The 9,626-nt window shown below is 33.7% G+C and overlaps 1 pseudogene; it reads left to right on the top strand.

The window, feature by feature from the left end:
- The first annotated feature begins 346 nt into the window (after nt 1-346).
- LOC108477945 (caffeic acid 3-O-methyltransferase-like) lies at nt 347-2,779 on the top strand (annotated as a pseudogene).
- Nucleotides 2,780-9,626: the final 6,847 nt, after the last annotated feature.

Here is a 9,626-nt window from a genome sequence, read left to right as displayed (position 1 = left end):
AGAAAATATGTTTTTATAAGTTTTTCAGATAATTTAAGACATATAAGATAAAAATAAAAAGACGAAGTGAGCCATCATAAAATATTTAAAAAAACAACTCGAAAAATATTATTAAAGTCGATTTTGAAGTAAATTTTATCAAGATTAAAGATACTTATATTCATTTATTAAATTATTTTTGAATTAATTCTAGATTTCACTTATAACTTACATATATTCATAATTTCTTTTCGATTGGTACGAGTATTATTGCTAATACAGGAGGACATGAGTTTAAGTGTGCTGAAACATGTTATAATATGAGTAATTTTAGGAATTGTATGCAAAACTAGTTTAATACTAAAACAAATCAGACTTGAACTCTCCCAACAGCCATTATTAAAAGACACTAATCTTAAACCAATGCTAGGGACGAAACTGAGCTGCGTTGAGATAATTGAAGAACCAAATGGCCATGCCGCCTTCAATAGAAACTCAGCAACAAGAAGTAAGTGGTGAAGATGACAATGAAACATATTCTTTCGCTTCCCAACTTGTGCTCGGAACATGCCTCCCTATGGCCTTGCAAACAGCATGCGAGCTTGGGATATTGGAGATAATTGCAAAAGCAGGTCCAGGTGCCAAACTCTCCGCCACTGATATTGCAGCACAACTACCTACCAAAAGCCAGGGTGCACCAATCATGGTGGACCGTATTGCCAGGCTTTTGGCTAGCCACAACTGGCTGTGCTGCTCTGTGGTTGGTCTTGAGAGACACTACAGTTAATCCCCAGTGTCTTACTACTTCATCCCTAACGAAGATGCTGTGTCGTTAGCTCCTGTCATGGCCCTGAATCAAGATATAGTCTCCTTGGTAACCTGGTCCGTTGCCCATTTTCTTAAAGTTTTTACTTATTAGATGTTTGATTATTTGATGGATTTTATTTGCAGGTGTCAACTTAAATATGCGGTTTTAGAAGGAGGGTTCACCTTCAACTGGGTGCATGGAGCACATGCCTTTGACTACCCTGGATTGAATGCTAGGTTCTATCAAGTTTTCAACACAGCCATGTTAAATTTAAGTACAATGTTTACCAAGAAATTGCTCCACCCTTATGATGGTTTTCATGGCATCAAGCAACTGGTAGATGTGGGGTGGTAACCTTGGTATCACACTTCACTATATCACTTCTGAATACCCTAACATCAATGGCATTAATTTCGACTTGCCTCAAGTTATACAACATGCCCCATCCTATTCCGGTATACTTATCATCTTTTTCCTACCTAAATATATGTAGCTTTCTAATAGCTACAAATGAAAGAATCTAAATAACCAAAAATTAGAATTTTTGGTCAAAAGCTGTTACTTTCTCTTGATAACATGTTGTCTGAATTAGAACAAATCAGTTGGATCAAGAATCGATGAAGATACAACTTTAGTATGAGGTAAAAAACTGATTGACTCATGAATTAATACAAATCGATTAAACCAGGCTCAAAAATCGATTGAACCGATTTTTATAATTTTTTCACTTTTTTAATTATTTTTAATAATTCATTTGCTTTTAACCTGCTAAACCAATCGGATCAATTTAATCAAGAATTATGGTCTAACCAGTTTGACTACCGATCTAATTCCAAAACATTGCTTGATTGAATAGTTTTGACAATTTAAGAGAAGTGTCTATCTAATAGTATATTTATTAGATAGTCATGTTTCTATGGAAAGATATAAAACTCCTATAAATAGAGTGAACTTTTACAATAAAATTTACAAACAACTTTAAGATTCTAATTTAACAAATTTATGAGAAAAACATAGAAACAAAGTTTTCTTTTGTTCTCTCACCATGGTTTATATTCAAATATTATTTTATAAAAAAATTACTACAAAACTTCTTTATAGAAATAAATAATCTAATTATATTCCGGTCAATGCTCGGTGGTTATTTTCATCAATGCAAACACAAACAGGGGCAAAGGCAGAGGGTGCAGGCAAGGGCCTTAGCTCATCCCAAATGATAGATTTATCATTTAGTCTTTTTAATTTTATGAAATTATGTATTAGTATAATGATAAAATTGCACTTTGGTTCCCAATAATTTATGATTATCTTTGGCTCTCCTAAAGCAATTTTTTGATTTGGTCCTAAACACAGAGCCATTTAACTTCATTATATTCTCAAATTCATCTACTTGTAACTCTTTTACTCACCAAATATAAGTTAAAGAAAGTAAGCCTTTGTTTAATTTCTTATAAATTTATTTTTATCCTTACTTAAATATTAATGAATATCTTCCCTTGTGTAGGAATTGAACATGTTGCTAGTGATATGTTTGTAAATGTTCCACACAGAGATGCTATTTTTCTGAAGTTGGTTCTCCATGATTGGAGCGATGAGAAGTGTTTGAGATTGTTGAATAACTGCCACAAAGCCATCCCGAACAATGGCAAAGTCATTGTTGTAGATTCAGTAGTTCTTGTTATGGCCGAGTCTACTCCTTCGGCAAAAGCCACTTTCCTACTCAATATGCTAATGATGACTCAAAGCCCCGGTGGAAAAGAACGAAAGAGAGAAGAGTTTGTCGCGTTAGCGACCAAAGCCGGGTTCAACAACGTTAAGTTTGAGTGCTTTGATTGTGACTGATGGGTTATAGAGTTCCACAAATGATATGCCGTCAAATTCTAAAAATCGGGCTTGTTTATGGTTGTTTAACTTGTAAGTTTATTGTGCACATTGAGTATTTATCATTATGTTCATCGCTACCTCCTGTTATGGAAGATTAAAATGATTAAATTGCTTTTGCCTTCAAATTCACTATATTAATATATTATTGAATTGAATATCTGTCTTTTTCTTCAAGCTCAAGCAATCAAAAATGAAATTGACTAAAAACAATGATTCAACAAAGGAAATTTGTTAGTACAAATCTCCGGTGAGGAAAATCTCAAACATACGAACAAAACTCGAACAGAAAAAGAAGAAATAGGATAAGGCTCCAAGGCGTGTATCAAACCACTATCTTTAAGGTTATATTCGCCCTCACCTATCCTCGGTGTGCAAATGAGTTCCAAGCAAATTAACCTCGAGGATACAATGAAACTAATGATTAATTGCGTTTTGCACTAACGAGAATAGTCCACTAAGCACTAAGCAATGTATAGCAAGAAACTCAATTTCTACGAAGAATTTATATAGTAACTTTTTATAGAATAATCTGATAATATTAGAAAATGAGGAAGGATAGAAAGAACTTTTAGAACTTGTTGGTGTGATTTCCAAATGAAATATCATTCCTATTTATAGGAATTTTTATGTCTCTTCTGAGACATCTTTCAATAGGTGTCTTTTGAATAAATAAATAATAATTCATTTAATTTTATAACTATTCAAGTAATATTGTTTGAACAGTTATAATTCTTTTTCAAAAATCAAATGATATAACTTTTGACCAATGACCAAAAGATTTATCTTTTGATTAATTACACCCACTCATTTATAGTTATTGGAATACTATAAATATTTGAAAATGTTCCAATCTTTTTCAAAATATTTAGATTTTGATATTCTTGGAAATCAATTTGCATAAATGAAGGTGTCTTATGGTTGAACCTTCATTTAGTGAAAATATGTTAAAGTTAATCAAAATTGTATAGTAGACTTAGCTTTGAACCAACTATTCCAATTGATTAACCCAACACATCTCACATACTGATTTTAACATCGATAAATGGATAGTACCTATGGACACTATTATGGCCATGTGTCTGTGTCCCCTTTTTATGAGTGTTGTTAGAGCTAAGCCCTTGAGCTCCTAGAAGTAGCCACACTTTCACTCACATAGGTAGATCTCATCAAGAGTGTTCTCATAATTATAACACTCAAACATATTTATGTTATGGGTCTATTAAGAGTACATTACTCATCCTTCCCTTATTATTACGGGTACTTAGCACTTTAATCTTAGGATGGATTTATTTATAGTGTTAACAGTCACATACTAATGATGTACTTTGTCTCATTGAACTCAAGACTTGACGTTATACCAAGGGTTGAGTCAAGTTTCCATAATGGGGGACTCTAATTAATAGGCTTAAGTCCCATCCCTTTTGAGGTCCTTTTTATTGCATCTCTAACAAGACTTTTTGTCAAAGGATCTGCCAAATTTTCACTTGACCTAACATAATTAATAGTGATCATTCCACCAAAGATTAATTATCGAACATAGCTATGTCTTAAACCAATGTGTCTAGACTTTCTATTATATACTTGGCTATATGCCATTGCTAGAGTAGCCTCACTATCATAACGGATAGAAATAGGTTAAATTGACTTAGGCCGTAAAGGTACATCATAAAATAAATTTCTTATCCATTCTGCTTCTTTAGATGCAACGGCTAATGCAATAAATTTTGCTGCCATGGTGAAATCAATAATACATGTTTGTTACTTGGAACCCCAAGAAATGACTCCTCCATCAAGAATGAAGATTCGTCCACTAGTAAATGCATGATCTTCCAAACTTGTAATTTAACTAGCATCTGAATACCCTTCAAAAATTGGAGGATATCCATTATAACACAATCCATAGTTAATAGTTTTCTTTAAGTACCTAAGTACTCTATTCAAAGCTTGCCATATGCAATATCTGGTCTTGTACAAGTCATTATGTACATAAGACAACCAATTAGACTTACATATTTCAATTGATCAATTTTCCTACCAACATTAGGTACTAATTTTATTTGAGGATCCATGGTTGTAGATGCTGGTATACAGTCGAAAAGATCAAACTTTTTAAGCACCTTTTCAATGTAATGTGATTGTGATAAAGCTATAGTTCTTTCATCTCTGGTTATTTTAATCCCAAGAATAACATCTGTTACACCCATATCCTTCATAGCAAAGTTGTTTGACAAGAATTTCTTTGTCTTTTCTATTTGTTCCAAATCCATGCAAAAACTAAGCATTTCATCTACATATAAACAAATTATGACACCTTTTCCATTTTCAAATTTGCTATATATACACTTACTGTATTCATTTATTTTATAGCCATTAGCTAAAACAACCTTGTCAAACTTTTGGTGCCATTTTTTTGGTGCTTGTTTAAGTCCATATAAAGATTTAACGAGCTTACATACCTTATGCTCCTGTCTTGGAACAACAAATCCTTTCGATTGTTCCATGTACATTTCCTCTTCCAATTCACCATTTAAAAATGCAGTTTTAACATCCATTTGGTGAACAACCAAATTATATATAGAGGTATGTGATATTAAGAGTCTAATTGTAGCAATTCTTGCTACTAGAGCATAGGTATCAAAGTAATCAATACATTATTTTTATGTAAAACCTTTGGCTACCAACCTTGCTTTAAATTTATCAATGGTTCCATTGACCTTCATTTTCATTTTGAAGATCCATTTACAACCTATTGGTTTGGAACCCGGTGGAAGATCAACTAAGATCCAAGTTTGATTTCCCATTATTGAATCAATCTCATCATTTTTTTCTTCTTTCCAAAAAGCAAAGTCTTGAGATTTTATTGCCTTTTCAAATGTAATAAGATCATATTTCGTATTATAACAATAAGGTATCTTATTGTATATACTTTCACCTTTTCCTTCAACAAGAAACATAATGAAATCTGGTCTAAAATCTTTGACCTTTTAAATCCTCCAACTTCTTAATTCTTGACAAGATTCATCATTATTATCAATTTGTTCCAATGGAATCTCATTCTCATTTGAAGAATGAATCAATTGTTGTGGTTGTAATCGTCTTGAAATAGAATTAAATCTATTTTCATCAAAAATAGAATCTCTTGATTCAATAACAATATTAATTGAAATTAAATCATTTGGTTCAATTACCATGAACCTATATGCCTTGCTATTATGTGCATATCCTATAAATATGCATTCAATTCCTCTTTCACCTAACTTTTTACGTTTAGGTGTTGGAACTTTGACAATAGCTTTACAACCCCAAACCTTCAAATAATTAATGTTTGGTTTCCTTTTCTTCCATTGTTCATAGGGGGTTATTTTAGTTTTCTTATTAGGAAATCTATTCAATATACGAGAAGCTTTAGCTTAAAAACCTTGTCCAAGACCTGAATATGATAAAATTGAATTTACCATTTCAGTCAAGACTATTTTTCCTTTCAGGTACACCGTTTTGTTGTGGTGTGTAAGGGGCTGAAACTTGATGGACAATTCCAGTAGATTCAAAATAACTTGGATTATAGTATTTGTAACACCCCTTACCCGTACCTGAGATCGGGACCAGTACGAGGCATTACCAGACATGTACTTAGACATTTTCAAAAAATACGGGCTATAAAATTTCATTCCAATATAAAACCAATCAAACAACATCTTAATGTCCCTATTATAAGCCTACGAGGCCCTAAACATACATTGAGTATGGTCCGGGACTAAACTGAGAACTTGCAAAAGTTCTTGGAAAATTTTCTATGTTAAGCCTCACACGCCTGTGTGGAGGCAATGCACACGCCCGTGTGCTTTGGGACACGTGTCCCCTAACCGTGTGGAATTAATTAATTTATTTTATATTTCAAACCTACAGGGGTTTTCACACGACCTAGACACGCCCGTGTGGTTACCCGTGTCCAAAAACTCGAGCATTCTGTTTATAACATCAACATACATTTAAGGGCACACGGCAAGACACCCGCCCGTGTGCTAGGCCGTGCCCTCCACACGGTTGAGACAAACAGCCGTGCCTTTACCCGTGTGTTTACTACCATGCATTCTGACTTAAAAATTTTAGGTGCAGGGGACACAAGGACGAACTACATGCCCATGGGGCTATCCGTGTGTCACACACGGCCTAGACACAGGCCTGTGTGTCTACCCGTGTGGACCTTATTGGGCTATTTTCCAAGCCTTTGGTCACCCTCTAATATTTATATCCACTTATAGTTTTCAATAACACTTAATATGGTTTAATTATACTTTTAAATGACCTTAATATACCTCATTGCATGTAAACCTCATCTCATCGGTTTTTATACATGCTAGGTTATCCCCTTTTATAATAAAGATTTCCATAACTTGTAACTCAATTAAGCTTGGCTCGTTATCTTAACTTATTGCCAAATTGTGGCCTAACCACCCCATGTTTTTTGGTCATATTATATATGACTAATTTTAATACACCATATTTAATCATCGCAAGAACATTGGAACATAACATGCACAATTTGGTAGGTTATAACCTACACCAAAATGAGCCAATTCCCATGGCCATATACAAGTGAATATGTATACTTTTATAAGCCGTCATATTGGTTAAACAAATGACACATATAACAAAATAAAAAAAATCCCTATACATGCCATTGAACAAAATAAGAGTATCTATATACCAAAGCTAGACAAGATGATAGTGTGTTGATTCTCCAACTGTCTCTCAATCTTCGCGAGTCTACGAGCTCTGTAAGACAGGGAAAAGAGGGGGTAAGCATTTACATGCTTAGTAATCCCAAATAACTGGAAAGTAAACTTACCGATTAATTAGCATACATCCATATTAGGCAATAAGACCAACAAGCATGAAATAATTTCCCTATCACATGCACTCAATCAACAAGTAAGTCCCATAACAATACACCATGTAATTTGTCTTAGATGAGCTCATTATCCAACATTTTCATTTTTATATCTCATGATAATCCCGTTGAATTTCTCGAAAATCTCGATGGATTATCCATTTACCATCAAGTCATAAGAGCGATCATCTCAAGTACGCATTCCCGGGAACCTCACATCTTACGGCGGGATTACCAGTCTAGGCTAAATCCCCCGTAATGTAAACTCATAGGGTGATGTCGGGATTACCAGTCCAGGCTAAATCCCTTATAGCGCCAAACACTCTTAATGAACTCGGATCTGAATTACCAGTCCAGGCTAAACTCAGACCCTAATCGGATTACCCGTTCGGGCTAAATCTACAATGCACACATATTCTTCGAGAGGCTTGATCACTCAAGGAACACTCGTCCGGGCTAGATCCTTTCTATATTTGAGATCAACAGATTACCCGCTCGCGTTAAATCCTTTTTTGCAACACATGCGGGATCTCAAGTCAAGTAAGTAGTGGTTTACCCATTGAATTTCCCTTTTGATTTCAACTGGGACATTTATTATCATATCCTTATTATTAACATATTTCATGGATTTTCACGCCATCACTATAACCAATTATCATAAATTCATAACACATGTAATTAGGCATATTAATAGTTTACTTAAAGTTTTTCGAGCTTACCTGGTACTCTTTTCGGTTTCACATTTTGGTTATTTCGAAACCTTTCGTTTTCCTCGATCGACCTCCGAAATTTGTTCCTTGGGGTCTATGACAATAAAAATGAATCATTAATACCTCAAATCATTCTTTTCGAGTCTAAATTTCTCCCCTGGACAAAATAACCGTTTTGCCCCTAACCTTTCACATTTTTACGATTTAGTCCCTAGGCTTGTATGATGAAATGCATGAAATTTCTACATCACCCAAGCCTAGCCGAATGTTTTTCCCTCTTATGGAACCCAAATTTTCCATTATCTCACATTTCTACCACATATTTTGTACCTTTTGCAAAAAGGTCCTTTTAGGGATTTTTCATGAAAATCACCTAGGAAAAGATGTTTAACACACATCCAACTTTCATATTCCTCCATAAATCATCAAAGAATAAACATGTCACACATGGGTCACTTTACATACATGAAGCCTAACTCAAAATATGGGTAGAAATGGAGAGAGTAAGCTACCGGGATTTTAAAAATACAAAGAACATTAAAAATGGGGCTCAGGAGCACTTACTATTGAGCTTGAAAATGTTGAAAACCCTAGCTATGGAGGGCTTGAGAAATTCGGCTAGATTAGGGAGAAGAATGGCTGATTTTTGCCTTCATTTTCCCATTTTATTTCATTAATTAGCCAAATGACCAAAATGCCCTTGAGCCCCTTCTTTCTAATTTTATCCAAACATGTCCATTTTTGTCCAAAAACTTAGAAATTGGGAAAATTGATCTTTAAGACCTTCTAATTAATAATCTAAAGCAATTTCATACAAATTTCTTCTAGAATCCAAGTTTTACAATTTATTCAATTTGGTCCTTATTTTCCAATTGAACACCTTACTCATAGAATTTCTTCATGAAACTTTAACACATGCATATTATCATATTATAGACCTCATAATAATCATAAAACAAATATTTCAATGTCAGGTTTGTGGTCCCGAACCACTATTCCGACTATGCCTTATTTTGGGATGTTATAGTATTCTCCACCTCTATCTGATCTTAAGCACTTGATAAATGATTCATACTGAAGTTCAACTTCAGATTTATATAAACTTTAAATTTATCAAGCGCTTCATCTTTTGAATGCAATAAATATACATAACAACATCTAGAACAATCATCAATAAAAGTAACAAAATATTTCTTTCCACCTAATTTAGGAGTATTATGCATGTCACATAAATCACTATGTATCAAATCAAACAATTTTATTTTTCTTTTAACCTTAGGGGAAGGGTTTCTTGTAATTTTAGTCAACATACTTGTATTGCATTTTTCAATATTATTTTTAAAAACAGAAACTT

Source organism: Gossypium arboreum, chromosome 12, assembly GCF_025698485.1.
Source record: "Gossypium arboreum isolate Shixiya-1 chromosome 12, ASM2569848v2, whole genome shotgun sequence".
NCBI classification, from domain to species: Eukaryota; Viridiplantae; Streptophyta; class Magnoliopsida; order Malvales; family Malvaceae; genus Gossypium; species Gossypium arboreum.
Note: the sequence above shows the minus strand (reverse complement) of the source record. Positions and strands in the feature narration are given on the sequence as shown.